Source organism: Vitis riparia, chromosome 10, assembly GCF_004353265.1.
Source record: "Vitis riparia cultivar Riparia Gloire de Montpellier isolate 1030 chromosome 10, EGFV_Vit.rip_1.0, whole genome shotgun sequence".
In the NCBI taxonomy this organism is placed as follows: Eukaryota; Viridiplantae; Streptophyta; class Magnoliopsida; order Vitales; family Vitaceae; genus Vitis; species Vitis riparia.
This window is the reverse complement of record NC_048440.1, coordinates 6,835,839-6,859,824: the sequence shown is the minus strand read 5'-3', so window position 1 is coordinate 6,859,824 and position 23,986 is coordinate 6,835,839. Positions and strand designations below refer to the sequence as shown.

At 34.8% G+C, this 23,986-nt stretch overlaps 1 protein-coding gene across 2 annotated transcripts in view; it reads right to left on the bottom strand.

Annotated features, from left to right (window-relative positions):
• The window catches only part of LOC117923953 (probable LRR receptor-like serine/threonine-protein kinase At1g56140), a 77,569-nt gene that overhangs the window by 28,073 nt on the left and 25,510 nt on the right, over window positions 1–23,986 (bottom strand). The window lies entirely within an intron of this gene.

The following is a 23,986-nucleotide window of genomic DNA, read 5'->3' as shown; positions in this document are numbered from 1 at the left end:
TAAACTAGAAGAAAATCAACTAAGAGGCTAGACAGTAATATTACTCAAGCTTTAGAAAAATCATTTGGGTATGCTATGGTTTCAGAAGTGTTATGAGTTAAAAAATTAATATTTATGTGTGTTAATGTATTAATTTAGGTTGTCAAGTTTACTCGTCTGTCTACCTATTAATTTAGGTTGTCAAATTTACTCCACAAACCAATGGTTCGAAACTACATCAGTTCTAAGATCTTTACATGTCATGTTCAAGTTGAAGACTATACAAGTTTAGGTAATTATATTTCAAATTTGAATTTAGGAAAAAATAATGGTGTGCTAAAATGCACATTTTAGTCCTAATCAAGCATGAAAGACAAGCAATGGACACTTGAAAGCAACCAGAAGCTATATATAGAAAAATTGCACGTGAAGTGAGGAAAACTTTGTCAGACGCTCAAGCCCCACACAATATTTTTGTCTTGAATTTTTTAAAAGAATTGCTAGAAATTTTATACTTTTGTAAGAAGGGCTTTTTTAGTTTGACATGACTAAAAATTTAAGATTTTTCTACAAAAAGAAATTGAAAAACATGTTGTACAACACCCTTATAAAATTCTTAAAGGCATCATTATATTGACCTGGTTTCTAAATTGTCAATCAAGAATTACCAAAGGAAATCTTGAAAATATTTTTAAAGAGAAAGGACAAAAGTTGAGGATTTGATCCATTAAGCCTAAATACAATTTTGAAGTGATCAATTAAGGAGCACAAGAGTCTATTACATCACAAACATGAAGAAAGATAGGTTTTAGATGATATAAGTCTCATAAGATAGGTAACATCCAGACCAAGTAAATTATTTAATTAATTTTCTTTCATATTTAAGGGATTATGGTTGCAATTAATAGACTTGTTATTTTTAGCTTAGTAGAAGTCCAAAATAGTTCTATAGGTGATTTTCTACGTATATTTTGTGACAAGTGTGTGGTTTATGATTATTGGTTTATTTGATTTATCATTGAATACCTATAAGGCTATCTCAATAATCAATTGATGTTTCTTTAGAACATTTTTTCTATTAGTTGAATTTTAATATCATAATATTACCTGAACAAGAGTTTAGATATTACCTCAAGGATCTATAATTTTCATGATGATTTATAGTGGCCTTAAATTTTGATCTTACTTGATCTCTAAAATTTCTACCCCAAGGTTTTTTAATTTTCATTAATAATTTGCAACATTTTTCAAGGTTTAGGTGCACTAAGAAATTTAGTTTCCCTCAACCACTTAATAAGAACAAACTAGATCTTGAAGAATTTTTGGCAACATGAAATATATAAAAACACATAAACAAGGCTAGGGTTTGGAGAACTATGAGAGAAGACTTTGGAATGAGATAAAAATAATAACAATAAATAAATAAATTCTAAAATTTCTTTCTCACTTCTCTTATATAAACAATCCAGAGAGTTGCCCCAACCCACAACTTTATGGATCTTTCCTAATCCAACTAATATTCTATTTATTTTAAAATAAGATACATATTTTTCTAATGCAATATGAACTCACAATTAAACTAACTTGAAACCTATGTTGAAATATTTGATTTGTTCCCTGAGAACAATTTGTAAAAGTCTCCAATTCAAATTTTCAAATAGATACTTACCTTTATGCAAAAAATCAACAATTTATTTAATCAATCCATAGATAAATTTCAACAAGATCTCTCATGTCTAATCCATACCAACACCTTTCTTAACCTTTACCAGCATATTTGAGGAAAAAAAATGCCATATATGAATATAAAATTAATGGAACTAAGAAGAAATCCACCTCTACTAGTGTGGGGACAAAATTCACTAAGTGTACTACATAAAATCCACACCTTAAATTTGCCTAAGGTGAATTTTGCTAGAAAATGGGATGGATTTGGCTGCTTCTTTTCATTTCATCCCCCTTTGATTACAATTGTGATCCCATGTGTTCTTAAGTGTCCTCAATAATCCTCTATGCATCTTCCACGCATAAACATTATTTCAAAACCTCTGTATAAGTTGTGCACTAAACCATATGAAGACAACTAAAGATCTAATCGTCCTCTTATGTTTTGATTTTCTATTGAATACTAACATTCTAACCAAACTTAATGGTCTTGTTGGTACTAATAATAAACTACAGACATATTCTATTAAAATGTTGTGGTCACATTCCAACACATAATGAAATATAATGCTAAGAACCCACTTGTTAGATAAGTAGAAGCATACCCCTTCATGATAATAATCAATGTAAGGGAGTCTAGAGTTATCTTCTTTATTAACTTATTACCCATTCATTCTTAAATCCATGTCTCAAACATGTATTGTCACTAACATAGAACTCAAAATCTTTTTTTAGAAACTATGTATCCTTTATATGTATAATAGAAAAAAAAAATCATAATCCATTTTCCCTATATGACACTACTAAACTCAAATTTATATGAACATACATCACAAACCAAAAGCATATTTCTTGCATGGATTCATTATATGAATCTAAGAAAATAAGGCTAATCTTACATTAGGAAAACACCCAAGAGAGGGGATGAACTGGGTTTTAAAAAAATCTTTTTAAACACAACAAATTCAAGCAAAAGAAGTACAAATATAAAGAGATAGGGTTAGAGAAAGCAAACACATATTTTATAGTGGTTCGACACCCCTTGTCTACGTCTACTCTTCATAAACTCCTAACCGAGTGAGGGTTTCCACTATCCTTGAAGCTTCAACCAAGCTTCTAACATCTTTACACTTGGATTCCAGCTCCAATGAGCTCTTACACAATCCTTTAAGTATTAACCAACTTGAAACTCTGTATTCATACAATCTCATTTAAAAATAACGATGGAAACTCTCAACCTAGCTCAATAGAGGCTCAAATACAACATAAATGCTAGGACGAATGACAACGGTGCACTAAAGAGTATGCAAGTGAGGATTTAATGCACCAAGGAGAGAATGAGAGCTTTTAAGAGAAGAACAAGTAGTTAAACAATTGAACGCAAGTGTTCTCATACTCATAAATAAAGTGGAGCTCTCAATTTATAGGTTTCTAGTCTCAAGAGCTAAAACTACCAAAAAGTAACCTTGATCGGTCGCGTTGTAGGTCAATCAATTGACTATTCGTTGGGCAATAAATGCATGGCAAGTGACTGTTGGGCCTCGACCAATCCTTGACCAGACCTCGATCGGGAATACCTACCCATAGATTGGGAATGAATAGCTACTAGAAGAAATAGAAGATTTTTTGCATCCCTCGATTAGTTCTCGATCAAGAAGGCATAACCAATCGATTGGTACCCTAACCGATCGAGCCGGTTGACTAGTCCCTTGACCAGTTCACCTACTTTGGCCCGAAAACCTATCTTTTTCTATTCCTTTCACTTCTAACACTTAGGCAAGGTCTTTAGGAGTATTAATAAGACAAATTTGAAACAATTTGCCTAAAATTTGTATAAGAAAACTCAGGTTTTAATGGAAATTTGACTTTAATGCATAAACTGAGTTTTTAAAGATGTATAAAAAGATATGAAAATCCTAAGTGCACCCATGCATTCATCTTACATATGTTCCCTAAGATTAAAAGGTCTTCTATATGTCTTGATCTTGCATCAATTGGGTCATTTGATGAATTTCTCGGATATCCTTTTGAATTTCCAAACTAAAACTTTAAATTCTTTAAATTCAAAATAATTAGAAACTTAACTATGGTTTGTTATTATCAAAACACAATTAGGAGAACCCTTGGGTTAACAATCTCCTTTTTTTATGATGACAAACCTTGGTTATCTAGGATGAAAAGAATCTTCCCTCAAACCCAATGTTTTCAAAAGCAGATCAGACATTGAATCGAAAAAGTTACTGGTTCATAATTCACTATTTGGACCAATGGTCAAACCACGGTCGAACCAGTGACATCATAAATATATAATTTTTATTTTATTAAAATTAAAAACAATTATAAGAAATTGAAATATATGTCAAACTTTATATTACATAAAAATTAAAAAACATACTTATAAGGAGAAACAGGGGAAATAATATCTTATAATGAATAGGATAGGAAAGCTTATGAAAAAACTTTGGCTTGGGAAGCTTACATCATGAGAGAGGAAGAAGAGAGAATGAAGAGCTTAAGATGGAGAAAGTGGGAAAATTAACCGTGCTTACAACTGAGGAACTAGCCTCCTTGAATAGTTGAAAGTAAGAATCTTAAATAGTACAAAGTAGATGACAGGGCCCTATATACTCTTTGACTTTGGCTAGGAATAGTAACCATTTGTGAAGTGAATAGTGAACAGTAAAACTGACTTTTACTATAGCACTTTTGACTTTTCGGCAAATGAATCTTGCTTTCGATGGAATACTGAGGGCTGTCAGACTGTTTTTGAACTGTAGAATCACATGTAGGAGACAAACATGCTTTTGGTGCTGAAACGGCTTAAAGCTTGTTGGTGGAGAATCACCTTGTCAGTAGAGAGTCACGAGAAAACTTGAATAAAGTGTGCTTAAGGGATAATATAATCTCTACGATGCTCCTCAAGTAACTTAACGTCTTCAAAAACAGACTCGGTTGGTAAATGATCATTTTTCTTACTGTAGAAAATCTGATGAAAGGAATCTGAAAAGATGAGATAACCCATATTCTTAAGATATGCCTCAAAGTCTCAGCTAATAATCCTAGCCCTCTAGAATTTGATATGGTTAATAAGAGGTTCAACACAAATATCCAAATGTTCAAGAAGGCAAGACAATAAGGTTGGTCTTCTATTATGATATTATGTTGCACTGGTAACAGACAACCATCAGAAACCCATTCAGGAGCTTTGTTAATGATGATGGTATCAACAAATTTTTTGTTCATCTTAAAGCCCTGTAAAAAAACCTAGGGCTAGCTTTCTCCCAAAATTAATAGTTTGACTAGGATCAGAACAAACCAGTTGATGAACTAGGCCATAGTCCAAGAGTAATTCTGGGGTTAGGATTAAATCTTCACCTCTAAAAGAGAGACTGATTGGCTTATAATACTATAAGTCTAAACAAACCCGACTAATAGGGAAATTCGTGTTGTTTTTGCAGAATAGTTGTTTTGAGCCTTGCCGGTAAAGAAGAGGATCTTCAACAATTCGACAAAACTTAGAATTGTCAAATTCCATATCTTTGACCAATTTTAAACTTGGGACACGAAGACCAGGGACGACTAAGAGGTAAATATTAAGATCTTGAAGATATGAGGAGATAAAAACTTGTTTTTCTTCTACCATGGCCTTGATCTTTTCTTGGATTAAGAAACAAACATCCTATTTAAGATAATACAACATCTCTTTCTTATGAAAATACATCCTCATTTTAAAGTTGTTCCACTCATCCTCACTTAATTTCACTTCATCTGCCAGTGGGGTGGATTGCTTATTTCACCATTTTCCAGTGGGGAAAAAGGGGCTTAAATCTTAAGCATATTTTGCTGACCTTGGAGAAAGTCAACCATTTCTAGTTCCCTTTCCAAAGTTTTACATCTTTCCTGCAAATCACAAAGACTTTTGAGATAAACAAATAAATGGTTAGTATTATTAGATGATTGATTTGTAAGGAAAGAATCCTCCATAGAAGGCAGAGAACTCAAACTTGCTCTTTTATCCCTATTAAGGGATGAGGAAATCTTAAGAGTTTCTGAAGGAAGAGAATCTTTGGAGAAACTATAGGATACTACAACATCAAAATGTTCATAGTATAATGACATGAATTTTTCAGAAAGAGCTTAATGAGACTTTTTAGAGTCTGGGGATTTCTTAATAGGCTTAAGAGGTTGTTTTTCTTTTTTGGGGACTATGGTCTTATGAATCCTACAAAAATTCACGAGTAAAGAAATCAAGGATTAAGTTATTTTCTTCTTTAATATACTCAATTTGAAAATCAAAATTACTTAAAATAGCTTGTCATCTAGCAAATATATGCTTAGAAGCTACATTCTTAACATTCTTTTGTAAAAATGATTTTACAGATTTGTAATCAACTCTTAACAAAAATTCTTGGTTTAAAAGATCATCTTGAAATTTTGAAATGCATAAAACAATGCTTAAAATCTCTTTCTTGATGGTGTTGTAATTGAATTGGGCTTTATTCCAGGTTCCTGAAGTATACCTAACCAATCTCTTAAGATTACCATCTTTTTGTTTAAGGATTCCATCATAACCTATATCTAAAGCATTAGTTTCAATAATATTAAAGATTTCAGGATTAGCTAAGGCAAGACATGGTAGTGTCTTAACTCTAGACTTAATGGTCTTAACAATCTTAGTGTGTTCCTCGTTCCAAGGAACTGGATTCTTCTTAAATCTTTGTCTTAAAGGGACACATAATTGGATTATATCCTTAAAAAAATTTGATACATAATTAAGGCTTCCTAAGAAACATTGCATTTTTTTTTTAATCCTTAATTTCATCAGGAAACTTATCAAAAAACTCAATTGACCTTTGAATTGGGGTAATGGTTTCTTGGTAAATATGATGACGTAGGAATCTAATCTTAGTCTGAAACAGGTTAATCTTAATGGTTGACAAGCTTAAACCATTACTCTTAACAATCTAAACGAACTTATTGAGATTTTTCCAATGTTCCTCTACAGAAATAGAGTAAACCAAAACATCATCAATATAGACAATGATGAAATCAGAAAACTTGTTAAAGATTTCATTCATTATGTTCTAGAATTTTGAATGGGCATTCTTAAGACTGAATGGCATTACGTTCCATTCATAATGTCCAAAGGGTACTACAAAGGCAGTCTTATATCTATCTTTTTATGCAATCTGGATCTGCCAAAATCTTGATTTCATATCAAACTTAGAAAAAACTTTATACTTAACTAACCTTTGAAGTAGGTCTTTTTTATTTGGAATAGGATACCTAATCCATATTAATGCATCATTAAAAGGCTTGTAGTTGATAACTAGTCTAGGTGTTCCTCTTTCCAATTTAGTTTGTTTCTGAACATAGAATGTTAAACAACTCCAAGAAGACTTAGACTTCCTTATCAACTTTTTATCAAGAAGATCCTGGATCTCCTTTTCATAGTAACTTAATAATTCCTTATTCATTTGGATAGGTCTGGCTTTAGTGGGAATATTCTTCTCACTAAAGTCTGGGTCATAAGGTGACTCTACCTCATGTTGCTTTTTGTGCCAAAATGCATTAGGAATGTTAGAGCATATTTCTCCAACAATCTTACTCTTAAATTTTTCTATCGCATCTTGAGTTTTCTTAACTTTTAATTGCTCTTCAACTCTTACAAGATTAATTTCTTGTTTTAAAAGATTAACTTGGTTTTCCTTAGCTTCAATCACTTGATCTCTTAAAGTACTTATATTTCTTTCATCAAGTGGATTAGTGAATTCAAATAAAACTTCTTTATCTAAGAGCATTGTTCTTAGACCTTGCTCGTCTACCTTAATAGGATAGATAGAGTTCGAAAATGGGATTCCAAGAAGAGTTTTTTCTTTTAAGTCTCTAACTAGGATGAAGGTTTGCTTAATGCAAATGCTCTAGTTACAAATGTGAGTGTTTGACCACTTATACTTAATTGTAAGTCTTTTACCATTGGCTCCTGAAAGAGTTTGCCTAGTTTTCACATAAAACTGGGTTGGTATAAGACCTTCTTGTAGGCAATTCAAAGTTGTTCCTGAATCAATCAAAGTAACAATATCAAGGATAAATTTATCCTTGATTACTATAGTTAGGAAGACTTCCCACCTTTGGAAAATAACGTTACTAACTTTATTCAAGAATGCTTCTGCCATTTCATCATTAGCTTGTGAAGATTCTGGAATTGCTTCAAGGTTTTCCTAGTTATCAACAATGTTACCTTGATTAATAACAATCCTATTAATTTGTTCTTGGAGGTTTGTAAAACCTAAGCTTGTGAATTGTCTTAAATCTTTAATTTTCTTCTTATACTGTCTTACCTCTTCTTGAAGATCCTTAATGGTTAAGTCTTTGGGAGACTTCTAATTAAATCTTGTCAAGATTTCATTTAGATTATAAGGGCTTACTGTCTTCTTAACCTCTAGCTTACTGACAGATTTCTTAAAGACTTTAAAAAGTTCTTACTTAACTTTTTCATCTTCTACTTTTCTTAAAACATTTAAAACTAGTTCTTGATCCTGGCTTATGACATTTATAGTCTTAGGTTGGCAATCAGAATTACCCTTAATGCAATCATCTTGATCACTAGAAGTCTGGCTTGAAATCTCATCACCACTATCTAGTTGATTAATATCGTCTTCACTATCTAAATTAGTCCTTAATTCAGACTCTAAGGAGTTTAACATTACTTCATAAAGCATGTCTTTTAAGTCTTTTGAGATATTCAAGTTATTAATTTTCTTTCTAACCTTACAATCTTTCTTATAGTGGTCTACCTTACCACACTTAAAACAAACTGGCTTAGATTGTGAAGGTTTCTAACTTTTTCTAGGCTTCCTTGTTCATCCTTCTTTGGATGTGTGTTGATCTCTTGGTTTCATTCATTTTGTACTTCCCATGAGTACTTCTTCTGTTGTGATAAAACTTTTTCTTACTAGGCTTTCTTCCTATTTGTTTTTTCTTGCATTACTTAGAGGGAATGTTAGTTTCTTTTTGGCTAAATCCAAATTGGCTACAGAATGAACCAAACTCATTCTTGTAAATCCTTTGTTCATTTTTCATCTATTTCTTAAGCTTAAAGTCATTGCATAGGTTAATTCCTTATGTTGTGACAATGCTTATAATTTCTCCATAAGTTAGCTTATTATAGGCAATTTGACCATTAAACTGATCCCTTATCTTAATCCTAATCCTTTTAGAGAAAAGTCTAGGTAGTCCTAAGATGAATTTTTCTTTCCAAAAGGACTAATTACACTCTGATCTTAGCATGACTTTGGTTAAGAAAACATCCCTATGCCATCTAAAGTCATGAAGCTTAGGACACTTAAGGTTGGTTAAGAGATCTGTAGTCTTGTCCTTAATCTTTTTAGGATCTTCAATGAAGTGGTTTGATATTGAAAAGATTAGAGTAGCCACCGCATCCTCTATATCTTGTCCTTCTTCATCCTTCACCACTTCATTTTTCTCATTAATCCTATAGGCTTTTAGGATACTGATTACTACTCAAAAAGTGCTATTTGATAGCTTATAATTAATCCTTTTAAAACACTTTTGAGTAGTAGTTAGTGCCTTTTAACCCAATTAGCATGTTAAGGCCCCTTTCAATCAATTCTAATCAAATTGTGTAAGTTTTGGTGTTTTTGTTAGTATTTTGATCACCAAAGCATTATGAGATTGAGGAGATTTTTATGGAATCCTTGGAAAAGAATGGGAAGCTCAGAGGCATGAAGAATCAAAGCTTTGAAGCTCTTTTGCCATAAGCAAAGTGGGAATGCAAGGGGAAGCAAAGAGGATCCAGCCATGAAGCATTCTTGATGACAGTCACTGCAGCCACTTTTGGAGCACTTCCTGATGTCCAATTTATGCATGCTATATGTCATTTGAAAGCTTAGGAAGTCAACAATCCAATGCTTCAAACCGTGTGCAATTTGGAGCTGAAATGAGGAAGTTACAGCCATTGGAAGCCAATCACTCCAAGCTGAAGGAAGGCTTCAGAAAAAGTGCTGCGGAATCAGCACTTTTGTTGCGGAATGGTTTCGCAGCCTTTTTGTACAGTGCTATGGAGTTCCCCTAAAGCTTCACGCCGCGATGGAAGCCAAACACCACATGATGGAAGTCCACTTTGCTAAGGTTTTGAAGCAGCTGCCTGCTATGAAGAAATTTCGCAGCTCCTCTTGTGCACCTGCGAAATTTCGCAGACCTCACTTGTCACCTGCGAAGTGGTCCTGAGTGCTTCCCGATATTTGTAACCGACACTTGGAGATATTTTTTGATTAGATTTTTTGTTGTCTAAATGCCCAAATTCTCCTTGTAAGTCACCAATGATAGATTTCCTTAGCTTTTAAGTTAGGAATTTGGCAAAATATCAGGGTAATAGCTATCATTGTATTTTTGGTCTTAAGGAGAGCCCGAGGAGCCTGTTCTGGGTGTGTTAGAGTTTTGGGTTCCAGGAGATCCTTTGTACAGTTTTGGGAAGGAAGTAAAATACAGAGCACTTGCTCTGTTTTTCCTATATATTCTTGTCTTCTCTTTCATTTTCATTTTCTTGCTAGCCAAACATTCTCTGAGATGTTTTCTCAGAGGATGAGAGGCTAGGCTCTTTGTCTCTTGGAGTAAAGGTAACCGGGTAAGTTTCCTCATGCATAAATTGGAAGTTTTGTTGTTTTAGTTTTTAATGAAGAGAAAGTGTGACCCGTTGATGGTTTTTATCTTTTTAGTTAACTTAAAACGCCTTTAAATCATCTGGGCCAACACTTGGTAAGGCAAGTGATCTCCATCCATGGAGATGCATTAGTTTACCCCTTGCGAGCCTCTGGGAGGTGAGTTGAAGGTAGGATTTTCTAGAATTGCCAACACTTGGTAAACTTTTGGACTCCAAGGAGACATCCATTAGTTATCTCTTGCGAGCTTGTGAAGGGAAATCCAAGGTTAAAGATCACCTTGAATGGCAAGTGCTAGGTGAGAGGCACGAGCCATTGCAAGTTGCATCAATGAGAGGGATTTAGTGTTTGAACCCATTAATGGGAAGCATCTGTACAACACCGGTTGGAGAAGGAACTATATGTTAATTCTCTAATGCGAGGAAAATAAACAAGTGACCGAAACTTCCCTTTTTGTATGAGGAATCTGAGCCTAGTGATCTGAAACTCCAAGAAACACTTTTCTAAGTAAAATCAGTTACTACTACTTTTGGTTAGCTTAAAACCAAACCTTTTTCATTCAAACATCTTTATGTTTTCTTTTGAAGCTAACCTTGAAATGAAAAGGCACCAATTCAGCTTTGAATTGATATCATTTGTGAAGTGAAAACCCATCCCAGTGAACGATCCTAGAGCCACTATGCTATAGTAACTTTGTCTTTGCTACCCTAGTATATGGTGTAATAGGTTATAAATTTTGTTGATTAATCCCTCAATCAAGGAGCACCAGCTGGACACGAATCAGCTGAGACACCAATTAGGCATGAATCAGATACCATTCCTATCATCAAATGTAAGATAGTTATCTCACCATCCTTTTATCTAACCTGTAAACCCAACAACAAGTGTCTGAGCTACAACATGATTTGACATTTTATTGTTTAACTTATAGGTTGTACTAACCATGGTCATTTCTTGAAGCTTAGTGAGTATGTTATACTTGGTCATACCATCTATGTTCCATTCATAGATGGTTCCACTAGTGTAGGAAGCTTGAGTGTACTGATTCCTTTCCTCAAACTGCATATCAAGAAAGGTTGGCCTAGGGTAAAAATTCCTAGTCTTAGGGGCTTTTTGGTTATGGATAATCCTCAAAACTCTTTGATCTGGTGGTTCCTCAAAGATTTTGATTAGTTCATCAACCTCTGCTTCAAAACTAATTTCTTCCTTAATAACATTGATTCTCCTATGAGATGGCTAACGTGTCTTAGGAACAATTAAGTTATCTTTAACTTTTTGGCTAATCCTTTCTATCAATGCTTGATCAATATGAGGATTTTCTTGGAATTTTTTAGAGAATTCAAATGGCTTATTATCATTCTTAACAAACAATGTCTTAATGTGGTCTTGGGTTTCAATGATTTCCTCAAATCTGTTGAGTTGATCACCTAGAGTCTTAAGTAAAATGTTAGTATAAGTGTTTTGTTCTATGATTTTTATAACGTCTATAGCACCAACAGTTCCTTTATTCTCAGGCTTAGTCTTAAAAGGTGAAGATTTTATTATAGTTCCATTAATATTATTTTCTATCTTAGCTTCTAGAGGGTGAATGGATTTTATGACAGTGTCTTCACTAGTTTTCCACACCTTAATTTTTGTGGATGTGTTATTAACATGCTTACCTGGGTAATCTAGGTATTCCTTTTGTTTGAAGAGTTCAAACCAGATCCAATACTTAATATTTTTCTTTTCTTGTCTTAAGTATGTGTAGAATTCTTCTTGGTATATGGTTCTAAAGACCTTAGGGACTCTACTAAAGAACCAATCTCTTCTCTCCTTGTTGGCTTCAAAGTAGAAGTTTTTTCTTAAGAGATCCTTGTTAATCTCAAAATCCTCATTGTCTAGGCTTACAATATTAATCATTTGTGAATATGTGGGAGACATATCCGGAGATTCATCCTGATGTGATCCTTAGGTAGACTCATTTTTCGTCGTGTAAAAAGGTCTAGCAAGGTTGGTGTGACTTCTAACACCTGTTAGCTTAATATTCTTAGGATTTTCTGAAGAGGATCTTTTTTCTATTCTAGTGGTTCTTACTGGGATAGATGAACTCGAAGCTTTAGAGGGTTCATAACCTGAAATTCTTGGATTACTAGAATGTCTAAAAGAGTTAGAGAAAATCAAATCTCCTCCTCCATCAGGATACAGAACAATCTGTTCTACTTTTTCATATCTTTGCTCTAAGTCTGGAACAACATTAGCAAAATGCCAAGTTTCAAGAAACTCAACCGCATTCCACATGATTCTTTTGGGGATTATGAAATTTGATTTGTTTAGGACATCCGAGTGGATGAGAATTGTTTCACCCTTAGGATTGGTCCACAGTGCTCCAGATCCAACGCTTATGGTCATACTCTTATAGGCAAATCTTATGATGATGGAAACATGATTATTTTCTTCCTTGAATTTAAATCCATGGGTCTTAACATGGAAGACAACTGGAAGTAAATAGGACCATCATTCAATGGGTCTTAACATAACTGTTTTAACATGGAAGACAACTGAATCTAAGATGTCGGCATCTCTTAATCTAACTGTGAAGTTAGGGTAACACTGGAAGTAAATAGGACCATCATTCAATCTTGCTTGGACAACCCCAACAATAGAATCTCGATAATCAAGATGTCTATTATCCCTTAAACATATGACAATTGAGGTATTTAAACCTATTATTGTCAAAGGCTTAGCTGCAACTTGATCATACCAAAGTGTATGAAGTTGTAGTCTTTCTTCTATCTCTCTATGGATTTACTATCAAGAGTCTTATCACTTGATCTTCTTGTTCTATGCTTATGATATGTTCAAGAGTCTTGATGGTGTAATCTGTAAAGAACTTAAAGGTTTCTTATAAATTTCTTGATTAGATACCATGGGTAACTTCCAATCATCTAAATCATTTTAGGTCTTAAGATAATTGACCTCTTCACTGTTTACTACAGCATCTTGAGAATTTGTGAATTTCCTAGACATGATTCTGAAAATCGAACTCATTTTAAGGTCTTAATTAATAGCAAATTGACAATCCTAATGAGTAATCACCCCAACCCTTTTACAGCCCTAAAAATGCCTAACATAGGCTAACAATGGGCTCAACCTGGCAGGGATCGCCTCAGGCAGACTACTACTTTTCCTAGGATATATTAAAAACTTAAAACAAAACCCTACTTCCTTTCCCGTGGCTCTGATACCATAGACACCTAAGACTATCACACACGCATCCCTTAGTTGGGCTTTGAACCCGGTTGCCCATACAACCACCAAGGAGTAGCTAACGTGTGTCAAGAGCATATCTAGGTACCTATCAAAGTCCTAGGCAACCCCCGTCAGAGGAATTGCCGTCACCAGTGGGCGGAGAGCCCCACTTCGCTCCAATGACCTCTAGGTCATGGGTGAGAGTTCTTATTGGTGTCACACTTGAATTTGGCAAGTCAAGTTGAGGGCTCTGATACCATAGGCAACTTCCCTTCCCGTGGCTCTGATAATGGAACTCTCACCCATGGGATATATATATATATATATTATTAAAATTCTTAATAATATTTCAAATTTTATATTTGATATATTAAATTAAAAGATAAAGATAAATATAAATGTATTAATATGTTAAAATTTATTAAATGGAATAGGTATAATATTTAAATATGAAGATGAAAAAAAATTATAATATTTAATTTAATTATATATCTATATTTTTTATTTTAGAAATTATTATAATTTATATTATTTTCATATTTATCATTAATAATTTTATAAAATAAATGTAAGTATAAATATTTATATTTTTTTGGATGGATAAAAATTTAAAACAATCATGTATATAATTTAGATCTTTGCCTAATTAGATAACAAAGGGATGAGTAGCAAAATGGTTCACTACACATTTTAATAGTAACAAATCCTAGGTTCAACTCCCTACAGTGCAAAGTTTCCTTTTAATAAAACCAAACTACCTGTCCCACATCGAAAACAAATGGATTCCAAGTGTGGAATAAATACACAAGCCTCCTCAAGCTAACTACAAGTGATGTGTTAGGCTTGCAAGGACGAGCTTGAAAAGAAGAGGAGTGGGGTTTGTGGCTCCTAAAGCCCAATAGAATTCTGGTTAACCAATAGTTGACCGGTTTGTTGGGAAATGGACAGTCCGTCCAGTTCAATGGTCTGACCGTTGGTTTAAGCGGTTCAAAGCTGATTCAGTTGTTGAATGGTCCCACACTCCAAACCAGACCGAAAATACCACCGTAGACGGTTGAACTAGTTGGACCAACCAGTCCAACTCGGTTTTCAAAATAATGTTCGAACCAATCATAAATCATTTGATATTAAGAAAATTTAAAAACAAAATGATTAAGCATGTTAAAGATTATTGCAACAAGAAATCATCAAACAACAAGTCATCCAAGCATCCAATGTAAGTCATCAAATCTATATATAGGCATATCATATATATTAAGTGTATCAATCAATACATCATATGTCCAACAAGCTAAAATATCAAGGATAGCTTGTGTTATACAAGGGTAAGCAATACCAAAAAGCATATGTCAAAATGAAAAATGATGATATATAAACATGTATCCATCCTATCCTCCTAAAACCTACTATATGTCCCCCTTTGGCAACATAAAAAATGAACAATGGGGATCACAACGAATTCTCAATGTTGTGAAGAAATAAGAGGAAACACAGAACGCAAGTAGGTCATCATCTCCTCATGCTAACGCTCCATGCGATCATCAATATGATTGATCCTCTACTATAGATACTCGAACTGAGAAGTGAAGCCACTATGATACTGATTCATCCGATCCTCCATAGAGTAGAAGCGGGTGTCATTTATCATTGACAACTCCTCCATACGAGTACCAAGTGAGCTAATTTGGGTCGATAAGTCCATCCAAGGAGCATGGTTAGAAGCAAAAGGTGCCTGAGGTGATGTTACCTCAATAGAGATGGGCTCGGAGTATGCTGGTCCAAAGAAGATAGGCTCAATGTACGATGGCTGAGTGAATGGTCCCTTTGTAAAAGAAGGCTCAATCATCATGACTAAAAAAAGGCAAACTCAAATTAAACATCCCCAATCTGTGAAGGAATCTTTGTCTGAAGTGGGTGGATATTAAACTTGGGCTTACTTTATTGGTCACTCTGAGGGTTTAGGCCTCCCTAAGGGTTTACCCCACCCTCCATCTATTGAATCTCTACCTTCTCCTCAACTCCAAGGTGTCCTTGTCCCTATCCCTATGGCTCCACAGGTGCCTGTGCCTATGCCTATGTCTGTGTCTGTGCCTGTGATGGTGCTTTATCTACTTTCCTAATATAAGAACCGTCTGAAGCCTTCTAAAATTCCATCATCCCCATGAACTGATCATTATACATGTCATAGATATTAGGTGCCTCAAAGTCCGTTTCTCTACTCAAATCTATGTCGGCCTCCTTAAATACTATAAAGAGAAAGCATCCATAAGGGAACACCCTGGTCATGCTCTCACAACAAGTGATCATATGCATCATCATAAGGTTTCTTAAATGAAGTCGTCTTCCTATAAGGATCGAATCCATTAAGAAAGCCTCATAGTAGGAAACCTCATCTTGGTGTCCACACCGTGGTAAGAAAGTGAAGCATAACATATGATGGATTACTCTGCATATGACAATTAAGTTGTGTGTTGACCGCTTGCCCATGCCATGGACATCGGGCTATCCACAAATCCTATGAATAGCCTCCTTAGGCTCAAATCCCAAAATAGTAGGCCACACCTTGGACTCATACATCTTCAATCCAAAAGTATCATAGAATCCGGTAAATATCATCCTCATCAAGCTCAATCTCAACTCTATCAAGGTACATGAAATCAGACCTCCAACGCGATACCTCGCCTGGCGTAGAATGCCCAAACAAAATTTAGAAAGATAGGCTCAGATAGTGACACAGTTGGAAGTCATCCCATCCTTATGAGAAAATCATGAAATCTAAAGTAGCTCAGTTGAGCGAAGTCGATATCTCTCTCGAGTACCACACGCTTGTGAGAGAAATGTTGCTTGTACCACTGGTACATCTCCACAGCATTGAATAAGAAGTTTTCAAAGCGCGTCTTTCGGCATGCTTCCAATTGGGAAGGCTCAACTAGGCGCTTCCCCTGAGCTCTAGTAGTCGTGAGTCTCATCTAAGGGCTATGGAGGACACAGCTAAAGCAAGGAGAAAAAGAGAAACTGGGGGAGAGAGAATCTCACACTTGAAACCTTAGACACACTAAAATGGATAGGAATCGGAGCCAAAATTGGTTGTGAAGCTTATATGGTGGAGAAAACGACCCAAATCCAAAACCCTAACCTCCAAACTCCTTAAATCTCTCCCCAAATCAGGTTTATCAGTCCAAGGCACACTAAAAATAGTCTCTAGGAGCCAAAACTGATAAAACCCTTGAAGAATGGAAGAGAAAAGTGCAAAGGAAGAGGCATGGAAAGGCTCTTAAAATTCCCAACCCCGACAAACCGGTCGACCGGTTGAGCCTAGTCAACGCGGTCAACGCTCCTTGACTTTCCAATTTTTTTAGGTTTGTTCACTCTTTGATCCTTTCCCTGCCTATTTCAAATGGATTCCCCAATATTTTATGCCCAATGCCAAGAGAATTTTGATTTTTGGTATAAAAAAAATTACCATTTTCTAAGCATGTGTTATATGATGTTCTATATGATACATATGACATGAAATTTCAAGCAATCAAAAAGCATAGTCCTTAAACATTCACAAGCAAGCACTAGATCATAAAGCAATCACCCCTAGTTGTCTTCTAATATCAAAAAATTGTTCTTCACTTAAAGGTTTTGTAAAGATATCGGAAAGTTGATCTTTAGTGCTCACAAATTCAAGTGTTATGTCACCCTTTTGTGCATGATCTCTAAGAAAGTGATGTCCAATCTCTATATGCTTAGTCTTAAAGTGTTGCATGAGATTTTTTTTATATACTTATGACACTAGTATTATCACATTTAATAGGAACATGCTCAAAAAATAAACCAAAATCACTAAGTGTATGTTTCATCCAAAGAATTTGAGCACAACATAAATCGGCTGCTATGAATTCAACTTTCGCCATTGACAAAGCTACCGAATTTTGCTTCTTTCTATGCCATGGAACAAGTGAGTGTCCTAAGAAATGACATGTGTCGCTAGTACTTTTTCTTTCAACCTTACAACCGGTAAAATTGACATTCGAAAAACCAATTAATTCAAAGTTATTACTCTTAAGATACCATAAGCCTATGTCCATTGTCTCTTTTAAATATTTAAGGATTCCTTTTACGACACTTAAGTGAGATTATTTAAGACAAGATTGAAATCTAGCACACAATCATACATTATACATAATATCAGGTCTACTAGGGGTCAAGTATAGCAAAAAAGCTATCGTTCCTCTATACATAGTTCAGTCAATAGATTTACCTTTCTCATCCTTATCAAGTTTGATGGATGAGCTCATTGGAGTCTTCATTGTTTTGGATTCCTCCATGTTGAACCTTTTGAGAAGATCTTTGATGTACTTTTCTTGATTGATGAAGGTTTCTTCCTCTAATTACTTGATTTGAAGTCCAAGAAAGAAGTTGAGCTCTCTCTTCATGCTCATTTAAATCTCACTATGCATGAACTTAGCAAATTCTTCACAAAGAGAGACATTAGTAGCACCAAATATGATATCATCAACATATATTTGAACTAAGAGTATATCCTTTTCTTTGGTTTTTGTGAAAAGAGTTGTGTCAATTTTACGCATTTTAAAACCATTTTCTAAAAGAAATTTATTCATCTTTCATACCATGCTCTTGGTGATTTTTTCAAACCATAAAGTGTCTTTTTAAGTTTAAAACCATGGTTAGGAAAATTAAAACTTTCAAAACTGAGTGGTTATTCAACATAAACTTCCTCATTTAGAAAACCATTTAAGAAATCATTTTTCCTATCCATTTGATATAGAACAAAGTCCTTAAAACATGCAAAGGGAAATTGATTCACCTTGCACTTGTTAAGGAGGGGGTAGTGTCAATGGTGATCTTTCTTCCTTGGGATCCACTTCATTCTTCTCTTGTGATCCTCTATTTTCAATTTCCAATCTTCCCATGTAGATATCCAAACCTAAATCATCATCAACACTCTCTCTTTTTTGGAAAGAATTGTTAGATTCATAAAAAAATAACATGGATGGACTTCTCTACAACCATGCTTTTTTTTGTTGAAAACTTTGAAAACTCATAAAAGACTTCATTATTTTGGCTTAAAAACAAGACTTATGTATATCTAGAGAAGTCATCAACAATAACATAAGCATAAGACTTTCCTCCAAGACTTGGTGTCCTAGAGGGACCAAACAAATCCATATGCAACACCTCAAGTGGCCTAGTTGTGGACATGAAGTTTTTGTTTTTTAAAAGAGTTTTTTATTTGCTTTCCCACTTGACAAGTTTCACAAAATTTATCTTTTTGAAAATTTGTTTGTGAAAGGTCTCTCACAAGTTCATTTTTGTTGAGTTGTGAAATCAGATTCATGTTAGCATGTCTCAATCTCCTATGCCACAACCAAATTTGATCATGCATGCTTGAAAAAAATTTATCATGGTCATCATATTTTGAAATATTTATAGTGTAAACATTATCACATCTATAGCCTATGAAGATGGTTTTGTCATTTTGAATATCCTTGAAAATGCAATGAGATGCTTCAAAAATCACTTTAAAACCTTTGTCACAAAGTTGACTATTGCTTAAAAGATTATGTTTTAAACCATCTACTAATAAAACATTTTCAATGAGAAGATGTGTTAGCACCAATGTTTCCTTGACCAATGATTTTTCATTTTGCATTGTCTCTAAAAGTAGCATATCCTCCATTTTTCCTTGCAAGGAAAGCAAACTTGGATTCATCTCCAGTCATATGTCTTAAGCATCCACTATCCAATAAAAACTTGTCCTTCTTTGAGCCTTACAACATATAACTCAAGTTTATTTAGGTACCCATGTCTTTTTGGGTCCTTGAGGGTTAGTGACCTTAGATTTTTTTAACCTAAATCTTCTTAATTTTTGCATTTAAATTCTTTTGAGAACCATTTCTTAGAGAGCATGTGCTACTAATGTGTTCTTTTCCACAAAAGTTGCAAGTAGTGGAAGGACTTGCATTTTGGATTCATTTACAAAATAGTTCTTAAAATACTTTTGATTCTTTGAGGATTTGAATATTAGCCCTTTTCTTTTTTTATCAAAGATACATTTTTGGCTAGTTAGTATCATTTCAAAATATTTTTGTCCACAAGAAAAGATTGAAAGAAAGGAAGTCAACCATTCATTTTTCTTTCTTAAAATCTCGTTCTCTTTTTCAAGATACGTTTTAGAGTCTTCAATATTTGAAAATTTTTCTTTTACTTCTTTATGTTCCTTTCCAAGTTGTTGGACTTTCTTTTTTAGAGAAGTATTTTTCAACCCAAGTTTTTCAAAATCCTCATACAACTCTTCAAAAGCATCATGTATATCATCATAACTAATGTTAAATTTTACCTCATCAAGTTCATCTATTTTCATGAAGCACATGTTTGCCACGTCTTTCTCTTTTTCTTCTTCAAATGATTCATCTTCATTTTCACTTCAAGTGGTCATCATTGTATTCTTCTTTCTGTTATTGGCTTCACTTTGGTAGAGAAGACAATCATATTTAATATTTCCTGGTTTCTTGCACTTGAAGCACACTAAGTTCCTCTTCTCCTTTCATCTCTCCTTCTCACCATTGGATGAAGATTCCTTTTTAAAGGAGTCTCTTCTAGAAGTGAACCTTCTTCCTCTAAAATTTTCACCCCTCATGAACTTGTTGAACTTTCTTGTGATGAAGGCTAAGTCTTCATCTTCTTCAATTTCTTTTTCTTCTTCAAATTCTTCTTCTTCCTTAGTAATAGCCTTGAGAGCTATGCTCTTCTTCTTTTTGTTTTCCTTTTCTTGTTGCTTCTTTGCCAAAATGATCTCATATATCATCAATGACCCTATGAGTTACTCCAAAGGTAGCTTGGTCAAGTCTTTGGCTTCTTGAATTGTGGTGGCCTTTGCATCCCACTTTGATGGAAGTAACCTTAAGATCTTCATCACCTTCTGCGATTCCTTATAGGCCTTTCCTAAGGCTTCAAGACTGATTCATGCCCAGTTGGGTATTTTACTCAAAAATATTTATAAATCCTATGACCTTATACTAGCGTAGCAAAGCTACTATAGTATAGCAGCTCTAGGGTCAAACTTTGGGATGGGTTTTCACTCTACCAGTGATAGACTCAAGATTAGAAATTGAGTCTGATGATTTCCTTTGTCAAAAACTTAAAGTTTAAAAGAAAATAAAATTTGTTTTGAAAATGGTGTTTGGAACTAAACTAACATAAAACTAGGTGAAAATGGAAGAAAGAAAGTCTCCCGGAGCTAAGGGTTGCTAGGATCAAGTTCAGAATGCAAAGTGGGAAATTCCGGATTTTTCTCCTCGTATTGGGGACAACAACATAAAGGATGGTTGTTTCTTGAACCGGTATAGGTTTAACAATGAAGATTTAATCCATAAAAAGTCAATAGAAATGGAAGTCAAGTTCCATTAATGGCTTTAGACACTATGGGTCTTCACCTTGAGCCACTTTCCAATGGCTCGTACATGATAACTAATGGTCTTTTGTGGATCTAGCAATAAGTATCCACAGAGACCTAAAAGCTTATCATGTATTGGCCATTCAAAGTGATTCTAAGGGATTTAAAGCAAAACTTTAGATTTAAAAGCCATTTATGAACTCCAACTACCTGTATTTAATGTATGAGAGTTTTCTACCTTTGCATCTGGACTTTTCACCTAGCTTCCTTCACTCCAAGAAACCAAAGGTTTAGCCTCTCATCCTCTGGGAAAACATCTCAGAGGTTGTTTGGCTTCCAAGAAAAATAAAATAGAAGAGAGAAAAGGAAAGAAAAAAGAGCTCTATATTTCACTAAGTGTAAAACATATAATTGTTGGTCTCTTGGAAAAAACTCCCCAGAGAGTGTTCTTTAAGTGCCTACAAGAGAGTTTATATAGGAAGGTAGTTTACCCTTCCTTGAATACTTCCTAGCTAAGGAATTACATGAGTGGCTGAATACAAGAGAAAATGGAGATTTGGACACAAAATATCATAAGAAAAAGAGTCGGCACAAATATCCCAGTTTCGCACGTTGCATGGTGACTTGCGAAAATTTCGCAAGTTGATTTCGCAACTTAGAATCCACTTTCGCATGTTGAGATCCAAGTTCGCAAGTTGCAAAATCAACTTCCGCATGTTGGGCTTCACCGCAACTGCACAGCTGCCATCCACTTTAAATTTCGCACGTTGAAGTTCCAATTTCGCAAGGTGCGAAATTGTCCCTCAACTTGATGCAGTTGTCTTCCGAAGGCCATATCTTCCTCATTTCAGCTCCAAATCTTACACGGTTTGAAGCGTTGGATTCTTGACTTCCTGAGATTTGAAATGGTATATAGCATGTAGAAAATGGACTTGGGGAAGTGCTCCAAAAGTTCTAAGGAAGACTGCAGCTGCTGTCCTCTGTTTTCTTTACTCTGTTTTCCTCTCTCCATTGCTCTTTCCTTGCATACTTTGAACGACTAAGGCAAAGGACTATGAGGCTCCAAAGCTTGGTTTCTTCATGAATTTGAGCTTCCAAAAGCTTTTCCATGAACTATATACAGCTCTCCCTCATTCTTAAATTGCTTTGGTGAGCAAAAAGCTATCAAAAACACCAAAACTTAACACAATTTGATTAGAAACAATTGCAAGGGTCCCTAACATGCCAATTGAGTTAAAAGGTAATAATTACTACTCAAGGGTGTTTAAAAGAGCTAATTACAAGCTAAAAAACAACATGTTTTGAGTAGTAATCAAAGACCATTGACAATATTGATGAACCTAGGAATCATCTCAACAATAGTTTAATTATCTTTCATCAAAAGCAATTCATCACTATGAACAAGTAAATTGATTTTTGACTCTTTAACTTGATTTGTTCCTCATGAGTTACTTCAAGTAATCTCCAAATTTCTTTAGTCGATTTGCATTGACAAACTCTATTGTATTTTTAATAAGAAACAACACATGTATATGTTGATAGAAAATAAGTACAATAGAAAGATGAGGAATCCTCCCACCAGAGATGAACTAAACAACACAAAAAGATAACAAGGCACTATACTAAGAAAACTACGAACAATCTCCCTTGACTAAACCATCCTGTTGGAACTACACACTGCTAACCAATCTAGTTGTAACACGATAAGGGGAATGCCCTTAAAAACCGCGGAACAAAAAGCCCAAAGAGAAGCAAGGAAATTAATTGAATCCCAAAGGTTCTTTGAATTCCTACCTTTGTCCTCAAATATCCTATCATTTCTTTCCCTCCACACAACCCAAATTAAAGCTATGCACACATTCTGCCACAAAACCATCTCTCTCTTGGAATTGACAAAACCTTTATAGTTGATGGACATCATGTCTGAAATGCTTCTCGGAGGAACCCAATCCATCTTGGCTAACTAAAATAATTTGTGCCACAACCCCAACGACACAAAACAATGAAGGAAGAGATGATCTACTGATTCTCCTTGCTTCATGCACAACTTACAAATGTCAAGACTAAGAGCTTTGTGGGGTCTCCTCAATTGTAGCAAGTCATTAGTATTTACCTTCTTGTATGCCACAGGCCAGAAAAAGGCCTTAACTTTGAAAGGGACTTGAGAATTCCATACAAACTTAGTAAGGAAAAGTGGAGATAATCCGGGCATTTGTGACAAGGGTATAAAGAATGATTTGACTATGAACAATCCTGAAGAAGATAAGGACCATGATCTCGCATCTGAAGCCGAAGTGGATATATGCATACAATCAAGAGATCGCATGAGACGTTTTAGATCTTCTATCTCAGAATCAGAAAGATTATGACGAAAATTAAAGTTCCATGCAAAAGGGCAATCAGAACCGAGAATTGAAGATATAAGAATATTTTCATCCATGACTACTCTAAATAGCCTTGGATATTGGACTTTGAAAATCTGATCCCCCCACCACAAATCTTCCCAAAAACGAATTCTTACCCTATCTCCTATGACAAACCAATACTTGGAAAAATCTTGAAAGACTTGTGCAATAGCCTTCCAAGGACAACGATGTGACCATCTGACTAAAGTGTTGGCATCCCAACCATTTGAGTGTGTCCCATAAATGCTTTGAATGACCTGATGCCATAGAGTTCTACTCTCCGTAGGAAACCTCCACAACCACTTCCTTAAAAGGGCACAATTCCTTAAAGGAATCTTCCCAAACCCCGAACCCCTTTTTACCATTGGCTTACACACCACATCTCAACTAACAAGATGATCTCTTTTACCTTCCCCAACCCCTAACCAAAGAAAATCCCTTTGCAATCTCTCAATTTTTGCAACCACTAAAGCGAGAATCTTAAACAAAGAAAGAAAGTAGCTGGGAATATGGGAAAGGCATGAGTGGATAAGAGTTATCCTACCACCGAAAGATAAAGAAGTCTTTTGCCACTTGTCTAATCTCCTAGAGATTCTCTCAATCACTGGGTCCCAGAATCC